At 46.1% G+C, this 15,552-nt stretch overlaps 6 non-coding genes and 1 pseudogene across 6 annotated transcripts; all 7 read left to right on the top strand.

Moving 5' to 3' along the window:
* Nucleotides 1–1,139: 1,139 nt before the first annotated feature.
* On the top strand, nt 1,140–1,330 carry LOC130344577 (U2 spliceosomal RNA). The gene has a single exon (XR_008883477.1). It is a non-coding gene; the product is annotated as a U2 spliceosomal RNA (small nuclear RNA).
* Nucleotides 1,331–3,433: 2,103 nt separating this feature from the next.
* On the top strand, nt 3,434–3,624 carry LOC130344516 (U2 spliceosomal RNA). The gene has a single exon (XR_008883430.1). It is a non-coding gene; the product is annotated as a U2 spliceosomal RNA (small nuclear RNA).
* Nucleotides 3,625–5,718: 2,094 nt separating this feature from the next.
* On the top strand, nt 5,719–5,909 carry LOC130344517 (U2 spliceosomal RNA). Its single transcript, XR_008883431.1, has one exon. It is a non-coding gene; the product is annotated as a U2 spliceosomal RNA (small nuclear RNA).
* Nucleotides 5,910–8,005: 2,096 nt separating this feature from the next.
* LOC130344578 (U2 spliceosomal RNA) lies at nt 8,006–8,196 on the top strand. Its single transcript, XR_008883478.1, has one exon. It is a non-coding gene; the product is annotated as a U2 spliceosomal RNA (small nuclear RNA).
* Nucleotides 8,197–10,272: 2,076 nt separating this feature from the next.
* Nucleotides 10,273–10,463, top strand: LOC130344579 (U2 spliceosomal RNA). The gene has a single exon (XR_008883479.1). It is a non-coding gene; the product is annotated as a U2 spliceosomal RNA (small nuclear RNA).
* A 2,083-nt stretch (nt 10,464–12,546) lies between these two features.
* Nucleotides 12,547–12,737, top strand: LOC130344580 (U2 spliceosomal RNA). Its single transcript, XR_008883480.1, has one exon. It is a non-coding gene; the product is annotated as a U2 spliceosomal RNA (small nuclear RNA).
* A 2,089-nt stretch (nt 12,738–14,826) lies between these two features.
* LOC130344534 (U2 spliceosomal RNA) lies at nt 14,827–14,959 on the top strand (annotated as a pseudogene).
* The last annotated feature ends 593 nt before the right edge of the window (nt 14,960–15,552 follow it).

The raw sequence follows: 15,552 nt of genomic DNA on the forward strand, positions 1-15,552 counted from the left end.
TAGAAAATTATCCCCCAGTGTCTCCATCTGCTGGCGGTATTGAATAAGCATTGCTGCACTGATGGGGTATGCATTAGACGAAAAAAAAGAAGAAAAAGAAGAATAATACGCCCAGAAAAGAGGCGAAAAGGAGAAAGACGTAAAAAAACGTGAAAAAAAAGTAAGAGGAAGAGAAGGGAAAAAAAGGTGGAAATGGGTTTAAAAGTGATTTCGGCGGAGAAATATATATATATATATATATATATATATATATATATATATATATACGCGCACACACACACATATATATAAACATATTCTCCGTTGAGATATTGCAGCCGCTGCTGTGTCCAGGCCCAGGAGCCTTAGCACTGTGCTGTGATGTCACTCAATACCACTGACATCACTAGGTGTAAACAACATCTCTCCTTTGCTGTGTATGTGACTATGGAGCTGTTTGGTGATGTCGTCTATTATGGCCTTCATAGAAGCAACAGGAGATTGTTGCATCCATCTAGAACCCTCAGAACTACAGTGCTATGATGTCACTCACTTCCACAGGCCTTGCAGAGTGTAAACAACAACAACCCAGCTTTGTTGTGTATGTAACCATAGGGATTTGTGATGTCACCTAGAACCTTCACAGCAGCGACAGCTTTATGAGGAGCATCAGCACTGCTCTGCCTGAGCAGAACCATCACCGCCATAGGTTGTCAAATAACCCGGGTTTAACCCACACAGGTAAGTCCAATGGGGTGCAGGCATGTCCTCTATGCTTACAGCTTCCCGTGGGTGTTGGTTTGATACCGTTTGGGGACAGCCAAGGAGGCATCTGCAGGCAACAAAGGTAGGTGTGTGCTTGTGTGTGTGTTTCCTATGCAGATCCTAAGCCCAGTGTCACATGCAAGTAGGAGGAGTAAGAAGGGTTCCTGGCAAATCCGGGTTATGGATTGCATTTAAAAAGGCCCCGTGGGAGTGCAATGGGCCCCTGTCTTGCTGCTTAGCAATAATGGTATGGGTTTAGGTTCTGCTGTGTGTACTGGTGGTTGACTGCCCCCCAGCCCAGAGTGTGCATGGAAAATTGTCTGGCAGCCTCCCTGACAGCAAGCAGTGATAGTGCCCATGAAGGGCACCTTGTTGGGCCCGCCCCTTTCACGGTTATCGCTTCTCGGCCTTTTGGCTAAGATCAAGTGTAGTATCTGTTCTTATCAGTTTAATATCTGATACGTCCCCTATCTGGGGACCATATATTAAATGGATTTTTGAGAACGGGGGCCGATTTCGAAGCTTGCTTCCGTCGCCCTATGCATTGACCCGATATGGCAGTATCTTCGGGTACAGTGCACCACCCCCTTACAGGGTTAAAAAGAAAGATTCCTACTTTCATTGCTACCTGCTTGCTGGCTAGCCAGCTAGCCAGCCCTGTGGGCCTTGCTGCTGCTGCAGCCAAAAAACAAAAGGTGGTGCTGCTGCTGCTTCTGCTGCTTCTGCTTCTGCTTGTGTCTGGCCGCTGTTGGAGCGTCCAGGCACAGGACTTCTGCTGCTGCTGACTAAATGGCCTCCTTAATTGGATCATTTGAGTAGCCAGCACACCTGTGCAGGTAGGGCATGACATGATAGGCAGCTGCCTTGATAGCGGGTGGGTGCTGAATGTTCCTAATTGACAAAATAAGATTAATGCTTATGAAGAAATATAAAATCTCATCCCTTCCCCAATATCGCGCCACACCCCTACCCCTTAATTCCCTGGTTGAACTTGATGGACATATGTCTTTTTTCGACCGTACTAACTATGTAACTATGTAACATAACATGGGGGGGGGGGGGGGGTCTCCTGGCTGTTCACACAGGTGTGTCATTGCTGTACATTGACCATGCATTGCTTCTGTGGTATTGCAAAGGCAAAGACAAATGCTTCCAGCCATCCATTGCACTAATGGATTGGTCATCAGCTGGCTGTCTATGTCCCGCATCAATATAGACCAAAGTACAGAGGGTTAGGCTATGCTATTGTGCACCTACCTGATGCATCAGAAGGTGCGAGGGAAGGTGCGAGGCCCTTGCTAAATTCTGTGCACAGACTTTGAGATCTATACTTTAGACTGTATCTAAACCTGCTCCAACATGGACTGACATTCTGGCCTACTTTCAGCCGATGCGACTTGTCTGTCGCTGAACAGTCGCTTTTTATGTATTCAGCACCTATGTATAATGTTGTAAAAATGCTCTAGAAGCTAAAGTCGCAGAAATGTCACACATATTTGGCCTGCAACTTTCTGTGCGACAAATTCAGACAGGAAAAATCAGTATAAATCCTTAGAAAATTATCCCCCAGTGTCTCCATCTGCTGGCGGTATTGAATAAGCATTGCTGCACTGATGGGGTATGCATTAGACGAAAAAAAAGAAGAAAAAGAAGAATAATACGCCCAGAAAAGAGGCGAAAAGGAGAAAGACGTAAAAAAACGTGAAAAAAAAGTAAGAGGAAGAGAAGGGAAAAAAAGGTGGAAATGGGTTTAAAAGTGATTTCGGCGGAGAAATATATATATATATATATATATATATATATATATATATATATACGCGCACACACACACATATATATAAACGTATTCTCCGTTGAGATATTGCAGCCGCTGCTGTGTCCAGGCCCAGGAGCCTTAGCACTGTGCTGTGATGTCACTCAATACCACTGACATCACTAGGTGTAAACAACATCTCTCCTTTGCTGTGTATGTGACTATGGAGCTGTTTGGTGATGTCGTCTATTATGGCCTTCATAGAAGCAACAGGAGATTGTTGCATCCATCTAGAACCCTCAGAACTACAGTGCTATGATGTCACTCACTTCCACAGGCCTTGCAGAGTGTAAACAACAACAACCCAGCTTTGTTGTGTATGTAACCATAGGGATTTGTGATGTCACCTAGAACCTTCACAGCAGCGACAGCTTTATGAGGAGCATCAGCACTGCTCTGCCTGAGCAGAACCATCACCGCCATAGGTTGTCAAATAACCCGGGTTTAACCCACACAGGTAAGTCCAATGGGGTGCAGGCATGTCCTCTATGCTTACAGCTTCCCGTGGGTGTTGGTTTGATACCGTTTGGGGACAGCCAAGGAGGCATCTGCAGGCAACAAAGGTAGGTGTGTGCTTGTGTGTGTGTTTCCTATGCAGATCCTAAGCCCAGTGTCACATGCAAGTAGGAGGAGTAAGAAGGGTTCCTGGCAAATCCGGGTTATGGATTGCATTTAAAAAGGCCCCGTGGGAGTGCAATGGGCCCCTGTCTTGCTGCTTAGCAATAATGGTATGGGTTTAGGTTCTGCTGTGTGTACTGGTGGTTGACTGCCCCCCAGCCCAGAGTGTGCATGGAAAATTGTCTGGCAGCCTCCCTGACAGCAAGCAGTGATAGTGCCCATGAAGGGCACCTTGTTGGGCCCGCCCCTTTCACGGTTATCGCTTCTCGGCCTTTTGGCTAAGATCAAGTGTAGTATCTGTTCTTATCAGTTTAATATCTGATACGTCCCCTATCTGGGGACCATATATTAAATGGATTTTTGAGAACGGGGGCCGATTTCGAAGCTTGCTTCCGTCACCCTATGCATTGACCCGATATGGCAGTATCTTCGGGTACAGTGCACCACCCCCTTACAGGGTTAAAAAGAAAGATTCCTACTTTCATTGCTACCTGCTTGCTGGCTAGCCAGCTAGCCAGCCCTGTGGGCCTTGCTGCTGCTGCAGCCAAAAAACAAAAGGTGGTGCTGCTGCTGCTTCTGCTGCTTCTGCTTCTGCTTGTGTCTGGCCGCTGTTGGAGCGTCCAGGCACAGGACTTCTGCTGCTGCTGACTAAATGGCCTCCTTAATTGGATCATTTGAGTAGCCAGCACACCTGTGCAGGTAGGGCATGACATGATAGGCAGCTGCCTTGATAGCGGGTGGGTGCTGAATGTTCCTAATTGACAAAATAAGATTAATGCTTATGAAGAAATATAAAATCTCATCCCTTCCCCAATATCGCGCCACACCCCTACCCCTTAATTCCCTGGTTGAACTTGATGGACATATGTCTTTTTTCGACCGTACTAACTATGTAACTATGTAACATAACATGGGGGGGGGGGGGGGGGTCTCCTGGCTGTTCACACAGGTGTGTCATTGCTGTACATTGACCATGCATTGCTTCTGTGGTATTGCAAAGGCAAAGACAAATGCTTCCAGCCATCCATTGCACTAATGGATTGGTCATCAGCTGGCTGTCTATGTCCCGCATCAATATAGACCAAAGTACAGAGGGTTAGGCTATGCTATTGTGCACCTACCTGATGCATCAGAAGGTGCGAGGCCCTTGCTAAATTCTGTGCACAGACTTTGAGATCTATACTTTAGACTGTATCTAAACCTGCTCCAACATGGACTGACATTCTGGCCTACTTTCAGCCGATGCGACTTGTCTGTCGCTGAACAGTCGCTTTTTATGTATTCAGCACCTATGTATAATGTTGTAAAAATGCTCTAGAAGCTAAAGTCGCAGAAATGTCACACATATTTGGCCTGCAACTTTCTGTGCGACAAATTCAGACAGGAAAAATCAGTATAAATCCTTAGAAAATTATCCCCCAGTGTCTCCATCTGCTGGCGGTATTGAATAAGCATTGCTGCACTGATGGGGTATGCATTAGACGAAAAAAAAGAAGAAAAAGAAGAATAATACGCCCAGAAAAGAGGCGAAAAGGAGAAAAACGTAAAAAAACGTGAAAAAAAAGTAAGAGGAAGAGAAGGGAAAAAAAGGTGGAAATGGGTTTAAAAGTGATTTCGGCGGAGAAATATATATATATATATATATATATATATATATATATATATATATATACGCACACACACACATATATATAAACGTATTCTCCGTTGAGATATTGCAGCCGCTGCTGTGTCCAGGCCCAGGAGCCTTAGCACTGTGCTGTGATGTCACTCAATACCACTGACATCACTAGGTGTAAACAACATCTCTCCTTTGCTGTGTATGTGACTATGGAGCTGTTTGGTGATGTCGTCTATTATGGCCTTCATAGAAGCAACAGGAGATTGTTGCATCCATCTAGAACCCTCAGAACTACAGTGCTATGATGTCACTCACTTCCACAGGCCTTGCAGAGTGTAAACAACAACAACCCAGCTTTGTTGTGTATGTAACCATAGGGATTTGTGATGTCACCTAGAACCTTCACAGCAGCGACAGCTTTATGAGGAGCATCAGCACTGCTCTGCCTGAGCAGAACCATCACCGCCATAGGTTGTCAAATAACCCGGGTTTAACCCACACAGGTAAGTCCAATGGGGTGCAGGCATGTCCTCTATGCTTACAGCTTCCCGTGGGTGTTGGTTTGATACCGTTTGGGGACAGCCAAGGAGGCATCTGCAGGCAACAAAGGTAGGTGTGTGCTTGTGTGTGTGTTTCCTATGCAGATCCTAAGCCCAGTGTCACATGCAAGTAGGAGGAGTAAGAAGGGTTCCTGGCAAATCCGGGTTATGGATTGCATTTAAAAAGGCCCCGTGGGAGTGCAATGGGCCCCTGTCTTGCTGCTTAGCAATAATGGTATGGGTTTAGGTTCTGCTGTGTATACTGGTGGTTGACTGCCCCCCAGCCCAGAGTGTGCATGGAAAATTGTCTGGCAGCCTCCCTGACAGCAAGCAGTGATAGTGCCCATGAAGGGCACCTTGTTGGGCCCGCCCCTTTCACGGTTATCGCTTCTCGGCCTTTTGGCTAAGATCAAGTGTAGTATCTGTTCTTATCAGTTAAATATCTGATACGTCCCCTATCTGGGGACCATATATTAAATGGATTTTTGAGAACGGGGGCAGATTTCGAAGCTTGCTTCCGTCGCCCTATGCATTGACCCGATATGGCAGTATCTTCGGGTACAGTGCACCACCCCCTTACAGGGTTAAAAAGAAAGATTCCTACTTTCATTGCTACCTGCTTGCTGGCTAGCCAGCTAGCCAGCCCTGTGGGCCTTGCTGCTGCTGCAGCCAAAAAACAAAAGGTGGTGCTGCTGCTGCTTCTGCTGCTTCTGCTTCTGCTTGTGTCTGGCCGCTGTTGGAGCGTCCAGGCACAGGACTTCTGCTGCTGCTGACTAAATGGCCTCCTTAATTGGATCATTTGAGTAGCCAGCACACCTGTGCAGGTAGGGCATGACATGATAGGCAGCTGCCTTGATAGCGGGTGGGTGCTGAATGTTCCTAATTGACAAAATAAGATTAATGCTTATGAAGAAATATAAAATCTCATCCCTTCCCCAATATCGCGCCACACCCCTACCCCTTAATTCCCTGGTTGAACTTGATGGACATATGTCTTTTTTCGACCGTACTAACTATGTAACTATGTAACATAACATGGGGGGGGGGGGGGGGGTCTCCTGGCTGTTCACACAGGTGTGTCATTGCTGTACATTGACCATGCATTGCTTCTGTGGTATTGCAAAGGCAAAGACAAATGCTTCCAGCCATCCATTGCACTAATGGATTGGTCATCAGCTGGCTGTCTATGTCCCGCATCAATATAGACCAAAGTACAGAGGGTTAGGCTATGCTATTGTGCACCTACCTGATGCATCAGAAGGTGCGAGGCCCTTGCTAAATTCTGTGCACAGACTTTGAGATCTATACTTTAGACTGTATCTAAACCTGCTCCAACATGGACTGACATTCTGGCCTACTTTCAGCCGATGCGACTTGTCTGTCGCTGAACAGTCGCTTTTTATGTATTCAGCACCTATGTATAATGTTGTAAAAATGCTCTAGAAGCTAAAGTCGCAGAAATGTCACACATATTTGGCCTGCAACTTTCTGTGCGACAAATTCAGACAGGAAAAATCAGTATAAATCCTTAGAAAATTATCCCCCAGTGTCTCCATCTGCTGGCGGTATTGAATAAGCATTGCTGCACTGATGGGGTATGCATTAGACGAAAAAAAAGAAGAAAAAGAAGAATAATACGCCCAGAAAAGAGGCGAAAAGGAGAAAAACGTAAAAAAACGTGAAAAAAAAGTAAGAGGAAGAGAAGGGAAAAAAAGGTGGAAATGGGTTTAAAAGTGATTTCGGCGGAGAAATATATATATATATATATATATATATATATATATATATATATATATACGCGCACACACACACATATATATAAACGTATTCTCCGTTGAGATATTGCAGCCGCTGCTGTGTCCAGGCCCAGGAGCCTTAGCACTGTGCTGTGATGTCACTCAATACCACTGACATCACTAGGTGTAAACAACATCTCTCCTTTGCTGTGTATGTGACTATGGAGCTGTTTGGTGATGTCGTCTATTATGGCCTTCATAGAAGCAACAGGAGATTGTTGCATCCATCTAGAACCCTCAGAACTACAGTGCTATGATGTCACTCACTTCCACAGGCCTTGCAGAGTGTAAACAACAACAACCCAGCTTTGTTGTGTATGTAACCATAGGGATTTGTGATGTCACCTAGAACCTTCACAGCAGCGACAGCTTTATGAGGAGCATCAGCACTGCTCTGCCTGAGCAGAACCATCACCGCCATAGGTTGTCAAATAACCCGGGTTTAACCCACACAGGTAAGTCCAATGGGGTGCAGGCATGTCCTCTATGCTTACAGCTTCCCGTGGGTGTTGGTTTGATACCGTTTGGGGACAGCCAAGGAGGCATCTGCAGGCAACAAAGGTAGGTGTGTGCTTGTGTGTGTGTTTCCTATGCAGATCCTAAGCCCAGTGTCACATGCAAGTAGGAGGAGTAAGAAGGGTTCCTGGCAAATCCGGGTTATGGATTGCATTTAAAAAGGCCCCGTGGGAGTGCAATGGGCCCCTGTCTTGCTGCTTAGCAATAATGGTATGGGTTTAGGTTCTGCTGTGTGTACTGGTGGTTGACTGCCCCCCAGCCCAGAGTGTGCATGGAAAATTGTCTGGCAGCCTCCCTGACAGCAAGCAGTGATAGTGCCCATGAAGGGCACCTTGTTGGGCCCGCCCCTTTCACGGTTATCGCTTCTCGGCCTTTTGGCTAAGATCAAGTGTAGTATCTGTTCTTATCAGTTTAATATCTGATACGTCCCCTATCTGGGGACCATATATTAAATGGATTTTTGAGAACGGGGGCCGATTTCGAAGCTTGCTTCCGTCGCCCTATGCATTGACCCGATATGGCAGTATCTTCGGGTACAGTGCACCACCCCCTTACAGGGTTAAAAAGAAAGATTCCTACTTTCATTGCTGGCTAGCCAGCTAGCCAGCCCTGTGGGCCTTGCTGCTGCTGCAGCCAAAAAACAAAAGGTGGTGCTGCTGCTGCTTCTGCTGCTTCTGCTTCTGCTTGTGTCTGGCCGCTGTTGGAGCGTCCAGGCACAGGACTTCTGCTGCTGACTAAATGGCCTCCTTAATTGGATCATTTGAGTAGCCAGCACACCTGTGCAGGTAGGGCATGACATGATAGGCAGCTGCCTTGATAGCGGGTGGGTGCTGAATGTTCCTAATTGACAAAATAAGATTAATGCTTATGAAGAAATATAAAATCTCATCCCTTCCCCAATATCGCGCCACACCCCTACCCCTTAATTCCCTGGTTGAACTTGATGGACATATGTCTTTTTTCGACCGTACTAACTATGTAACTATGTAACATAACATGGGGGGGGGGGGGGGGTCTCCTGGCTGTTCACACAGGTGTGTCATTGCTGTACATTGACCATGCATTGCTTCTGTGGTATTGCAAAGGCAAAGACAAATGCTTCCAGCCATCCATTGCACTAATGGATTGGTCATCAGCTGGCTGTCTATGTCCCGCATCAATATAGACCAAAGTACAGAGGGTTAGGCTATGCTATTGTGCACCTACCTGATGCATCAGAAGGTGCGAGGCCCTTGCTAAATTCTGTGCACAGACTTTGAGATCTATACTTTAGACTGTATCTAAACCTGCTCCAACATGGACTGACATTCTGGCCTACTTTCAGCCGATGCGACTTGTCTGTCGCTGAACAGTCGCTTTTTATGTATTCAGCACCTATGTATAATGTTGTAAAAATGCTCTAGAAGCTAAAGTCGCAGAAATGTCACACATATTTGGCCTGCAACTTTCTGTGCGACAAATTCAGACAGGAAAAATCAGTATAAATCCTTAGAAAATTATCCCCCAGTGTCTCCATCTGCTGGCGGTATTGAATAAGCATTGCTGCACTGATGGGGTATGCATTAGACGAAAAAAAAGAAGAAAAAGAAGAATAATACGCCCAGAAAAGAGGCGAAAAGGAGAAAAACGTAAAAAAACGTGAAAAAAAAGTAAGAGGAAGAGAAGGGAAAAAAAGGTGGAAATGGGTTTAAAAGTGATTTCGGCGGAGATATATATATATATATATATATATATATATATATATATATACGCGCACACACACACATATATATAAACGTATTCTCCGTTGAGATATTGCAGCCGCTGCTGTGTCCAGGCCCAGGAGCCTTAGCACTGTGCTGTGATGTCACTCAATACCACTGACATCACTAGGTGTAAACAACATCTCTCCTTTGCTGTGTATGTGACTATGGAGCTGTTTGGTGATGTCGTCTATTATGGCCTTCATAGAAGCAACAGGAGATTGTTGCATCCATCTAGAACCCTCAGAACTACAGTGCTATGATGTCACTCACTTCCACAGGCCTTGCAGAGTGTAAACAACAACAACCCAGCTTTGTTGTGTATGTAACCATAGGGATTTGTGATGTCACCTAGAACCTTCACAGCAGCGACAGCTTTATGAGGAGCATCAGCACTGCTCTGCCTGAGCAGAACCATCACCGCCATAGGTTGTCAAATAACCCGGGTTTAACCCACACAGGTAAGTCCAATGGGGTGCAGGCATGTCCTCTATGCTTACAGCTTCCCGTGGGTGGTGTTGGTTTGATACCGTTTGGGGACAGCCAAGGAGGCATCTGCAGGCAACAAAGGTAGGTGTGTGCTTGTGTGTGTGTTTCCTATGCAGATCCTAAGCCCAGTGTCACATGCAAGTAGGAGGAGTAAGAAGGGTTCCTGGCAAATCCGGGTTATGGATTGCATTTAAAAAGGCCCCGTGGGAGTGCAATGGGCCCCTGTCTTGCTGCTTAGCAATAATGGTATGGGTTTAGGTTCTGCTGTGTGTACTGGTGGTTGACTGCCCCCCAGCCCAGAGTGTGCATGGAAAATTGTCTGGCAGCCTCCCTGACAGCAAGCAGTGATAGTGCCCATGAAGGGCACCTTGTTGGGCCCGCCCCTTTCACGGTTATCGCTTCTCGGCCTTTTGGCTAAGATCAAGTGTAGTATCTGTTCTTATCAGTTTAATATCTGATACGTCCCCTATCTGGGGACCATATATTAAATGGATTTTTGAGAACGGGGGCCGATTTCGAAGCTTGCTTCCGTCGCCCTATGCATTGACCCGATATGGCAGTATCTTCGGGTACAGTGCACCACCCCCTTACAGGGTTAAAAAGAAAGATTCCTACTTTCATTGCTACCTGCTTGCTGGCTAGCCAGCTAGCCAGCCCTGTGGGCCTTGCTGCTGCTGCAGCCAAAAAACAAAAGGTGGTGCTGCTGCTGCTTCTGCTGCTTCTGCTTCTGCTTGTGTCTGGCCGCTGTTGGAGCGTCCAGGCACAGGACTTCTGCTGCTGCTGACTAAATGGCCTCCTTAATTGGATCATTTGAGTAGCCAGCACACCTGTGCAGGTAGGGCATGACATGATAGGCAGCTGCCTTGATAGCGGGTGGGTGCTGAATGTTCCTAATTGACAAAATAAGATTAATGCTTATGAAGAAATATAAAATCTCATCCCTTCCCCAATATCGCGCCACACCCCTACCCCTTAATTCCCTGGTTGAACTTGATGGACATATGTCTTTTTTCGACCGTACTAACTATGTAACTATGTAACATAACATGGGGGGGGGGGGTCTCCTGGCTGTTCACACAGGTGTGTCATTGCTGTACAATGACCATGCATTGCTTCTGTGGTATTGCAAAGGCAAAGACAAATGCTTCCAGCCATCCATTGCACTAATGGATTGGTCATCAGCTGGCTGTCTATGTCCCGCATCAATATAGACCAAAGTACAGAGGGTTAGGCTATGCTATTGTGCACCTACCTGATGCATCAGAAGGTGCGAGGCCCTTGCTAAATTCTGTGCACAGACTTTGAGATCTATACTTTAGACTGTATCTAAACCTGCTCCAACATGGACTGACATTCTGGCCTACTTTCAGCCGATGCGACTTGTCTGTCGCTGAACAGTCGCTTTTTATGTATTCAGCACCTATGTATAATGTTGTAAAAATGCTCTAGAAGCTAAAGTCGCAGAAATGTCACACATATTTGGCCTGCAACTTTCTGTGCGACAAATTCAGACAGGAAAAATCAGTATAAATCCTTAGAAAATTATCCCCCAGTGTCTCCATCTGCTGGCGGTATTGAATAAGCATTGCTGCACTGATGGGGTATGCATTAGACGAAAAAAAAGAAGAAAAAGAAGAATAATACGCCCAGAAAAGAGGCGAAAAGGAGAAAAACGTAAAAAAACTTGAAAAAAAAGTAAGAGGAAGAGAAGGGAAAAAAAGGTGGAAATGGGTTTAAAAGTGATTTCGGCGGAGAAATATATATATATATATATATATATATATATATATATATACGCGCACACACACACATATATATAAACGTATTCTCCGTTGAGATATTGCAGCCGCTGCTGTGTCCAGGCCCAGGAGCCTTAGCACTGTGCTGTGATGTCACTCAATACCACTGACATCACTAGGTGTAAACAACATCTCTCCTTTGCTGTGTATGTGACTATGGAGCTGTTTGGTGATGTCGTCTATTATGGCCTTCATAGAAGCAACAGGAGATTGTTGCATCCATCTAGAACCCTCAGAACTACAGTGCTATGATGTCACTCACTTCCACAGGCCTTGCAGAGTGTAAACAACAACAACCCAGTTTTGTTGTGTATGTAACCATAGGGATTTGTGATGTCACCTAGAACCTTCACAGCAGCGACAGCTTTATGAGGAGCATCAGCACTGCTCTGCCTGAGCAGAACCATCACCGCCATAGGTTGTCAAATAACCCGGGTTTAACCCACACAGGTAAGTCCAATGGGGTGCAGGCATGTCCTCTATGCTTACAGCTTCCCGTGGGTGTTGGTTTGATACCGTTTGGGGACAGCCAAGGAGGCATCTGCAGGCAACAAAGGTAGGTGTGTGCTTGTGTGTGTGTTTCCTATGCAGATCCTAAGCCCAGTGTCACATGCAAGTAGGAGGAGTAAGAAGGGTTCCTGGCAAATCCGGGTTATGGATTGCATTTAAAAAGGCCCCGTGGGAGTGCAATGGGCCCCTGTCTTGCTGCTTAGCAATAATGGTATGGGTTTAGGTTCTGCTGTGTGTACTGGTGGTTGACTGCCCCCCAGCCCAGAGTGTGCATGGAAAATTGTCTGGCAGCCTCCCTGACAGCAAGCAGTGATAGTGCCCATGAAGGGCACCTTGTTGGGCCCGCCCCTTTCACGGTTATCGCTTCTCGGCCTTTTGGCTAAGATCAAGTGTAGTATCTGTTCTTATCAGTTTAATATCTGATACGTCCCCTATCTGGGGACCATATATTAAATGGATTTTTGAGAACGGGGGCCGATTTCGAAGCTTGCTTCCGTCGCCCTATGCATTGACCCGATATGGCAGTATCTTCGGGTACAGTGCACCACCCCCTTACAGGGTTAAAAAGAAAGATTCCTACTTTCATTGCTACCTGCTTGCTGGCTAGCCAGCTAGCCAGCCCTGTGGGCCTTGCTGCTGCTGCAGCCAAAAAACAAAAGGTGGTGCTGCTGCTGCTTCTGCTGCTTCTGCTTCTGCTTGTGTCTGGCCGCTGTTGGAGCGTCCAGGCACAGGACTTCTGCTGCTGCTGACTAAATGGCCTCCTTAATTGGATCATTTGAGTAGCCAGCACACCTGTGCAGGTAGGGCATGACATGATAGGCAGCTGCCTTGATAGCGGGTGGGTGCTGAATGTTCCTAATTGACAAAATAAGATTAATGCTTATGAAGAAATATAAAATCTCATCCCTTCCCCAATATCGCGCCACACCCCTACCCCTTAATTCCCTGGTTGAACTTGATGGACATATGTGTTTTTTCGACCGTACTAACTATGTAACTATGTAACATAACATGGGGGGGGGGGGGGTCTCCTGGCTGTTCACACAGGTGTGTCATTGCTGTACATTGACCATGCATTGCTTCTGTGGTATTGCAAAGGCAAAGACAAATGCTTCCAGCCATCCATTGCACTAATGGATTGGTCATCAGCTGGCTGTCTATGTCCCGCATCAATATAGACCAAAGTACAGAGGGTTAGGCTATGCTATTGTGCACCTACCTGATGCATCAGAAGGTGCGAGGCCCTTGCTAAATTCTGTGCACAGACTTTGAGATCTATACTTTAGACTGTATCTAAACCTGCTCCAACATGGACTGACATTCTGGCCTACTTTCAGCCGATGCGACTTGTCTGTCGCTGAACAGTCGCTTTTTATGTATTCAGCACCTATGTATAATGTTGTAAAAATGCTCTAGAAGCTAAAGTCGCAGAAATGTCACACATATTTGGCCTGCAACTTTCTGTGCGACAAATTCAGACAGGAAAAATCAGTATAAATCCTTAGAAAATTATCCCCCAGTGTCTCCATCTGCTGGCGGTATTGAATAAGCATTGCTGCACTGATGGGGTATGCATTAGACGAAAAAAAAGAAGAAAAAGAAGAATAATACGCCCAGAAAAGAGGCGAAAAGGAGAAAAACGTAAAAAAACGTGAAAAAAAAGTAAGAGGAAGAGAAGGGAAAAAAAGGTGGAAATGGGTTTAAAAGTGATTTCGGCGGAGAAATATATATATATATATATATATATATATATATATATATATATATGCGCACACACACACATATATATAAACGTATTCTCCGTTGAGATATTGCAGCCGCTGCTGTGTCCAGGCCCAGGAGCCTTAGCACTGTGCTGTGATGTCACTCAATACCACTGACATCACTAGGTGTAAACAACATCTCTCCTTTGCTGTGTATGTGACTATGGAGCTGTTTGGTGATGTCGTCTATTATGGCCTTCATAGAAGCAACAGGAGATTGTTGCATCCATCTAGAACCCTCAGAACTACAGTGCTATGATGTCACTCACTTCCACAGGCCTTGCAGAGTGTAAACAACAACAACCCAGCTTTGTTGTGTATGTAACCATAGGGATTTGTGATGTCACCTAGAACCTTCACAGCAGCGACAGCTTTATGAGGAGCATCAGCACTGCTCTGCCTGAGCAGAACCATCACCGCCATAGGTTGTCAAATAACCCGGGTTTAACCCACACAGGTAAGTCCAATGGGGTGCAGGCATGTCCTCTATGCTTACAGCTTCCCGTGGGTGTTGGTTTGATACCGTTTGGGGACAGCCAAGGAGGCATCTGCAGGCAACAAAGGTAGGTGTGTGCTTGTGTGTGTGTTTCCTATGCAGATCCTAAGCCCAGTGTCACATGCAAGTAGGAGGAGTAAGAAGGGTTCCTGGCAAATCCGGGTTATGGATTGCATTTAAAAAGGCCCCGTGGGAGTGCAATGGGCCCCTGTCTTGCTGCTTAGCAATAATGGTATGGGTTTAGGTTCTGCTGTGTGTACTGGTGGTTGACTGCCCCCCAGCCCAGAGTGTGCATGGAAAATTGTCTGGCAGCCTCCCTGACAGCAAGCAGTGATAGTGCCCATGAAGGGCACCTTGTTGGGCCCGCCCCTTTCACGGTTATCGCTTCTCGGCCTTTTGGCTAAGATCAAGTGTAGTAATACAGGAGATCTGGTCAGAAGGTACTCGGGTACCCCTCTTTTCGGCCTTGTGGGATCGCCCAGGTTTATTGCCTGGGCTTCACCCACTTGTTGCTATTGGGGAGAGGGCCTAGTCCCAGGGTAACGAGTAGCGATCGCCTCTCAAGACCTTCGGGTGGAGAGAGGTTAGAACCATGGATGATGATCCGGATCCAGGTTCTGTGCCGGCATACGCAAGGATCAAAAACACCGTGAGAGTCATTCTCACGGATGATACCAAAAGGGCGGACGATTTGAAATTCGTAGTAGAGGACGTGCTCGGAGGAGTTTTCGGAATACAGAAGGGCGAGATATTGGCAATCCAGGACTACCCGAAGCGTAAAATTTTTGATGTGACGTTCACACAAAATGGCATCCACAGAGATTTTGTTACCAGAGCTGCTGCGAGTAAAGACAAAAAGCTTCAGGGTGTCCGGATTATTGAGCACGTTCTAGACGATATTAAGCTGGTGGTAGTAAAGATGTATTCCCCTTTCGCCAACCTACACGATGTTGAGTTGTTTTTACAAGTCTATTTTAGTAAGGTTGAGTGCAGAGGAAAAATCATGAACAGCTGTGGCATCTGGACATCTAAGTGGAGATTTCAGGTTACATGCAAAAAAGATGACAGATTGCCAGGGGGAATACAACTACCACCAGCTCGTTTTA

This window comes from Hyla sarda, unplaced genomic scaffold (assembly GCF_029499605.1).
Source record: "Hyla sarda isolate aHylSar1 unplaced genomic scaffold, aHylSar1.hap1 scaffold_722, whole genome shotgun sequence".
NCBI classification, from domain to species: Eukaryota; Metazoa; Chordata; class Amphibia; order Anura; family Hylidae; genus Hyla; species Hyla sarda.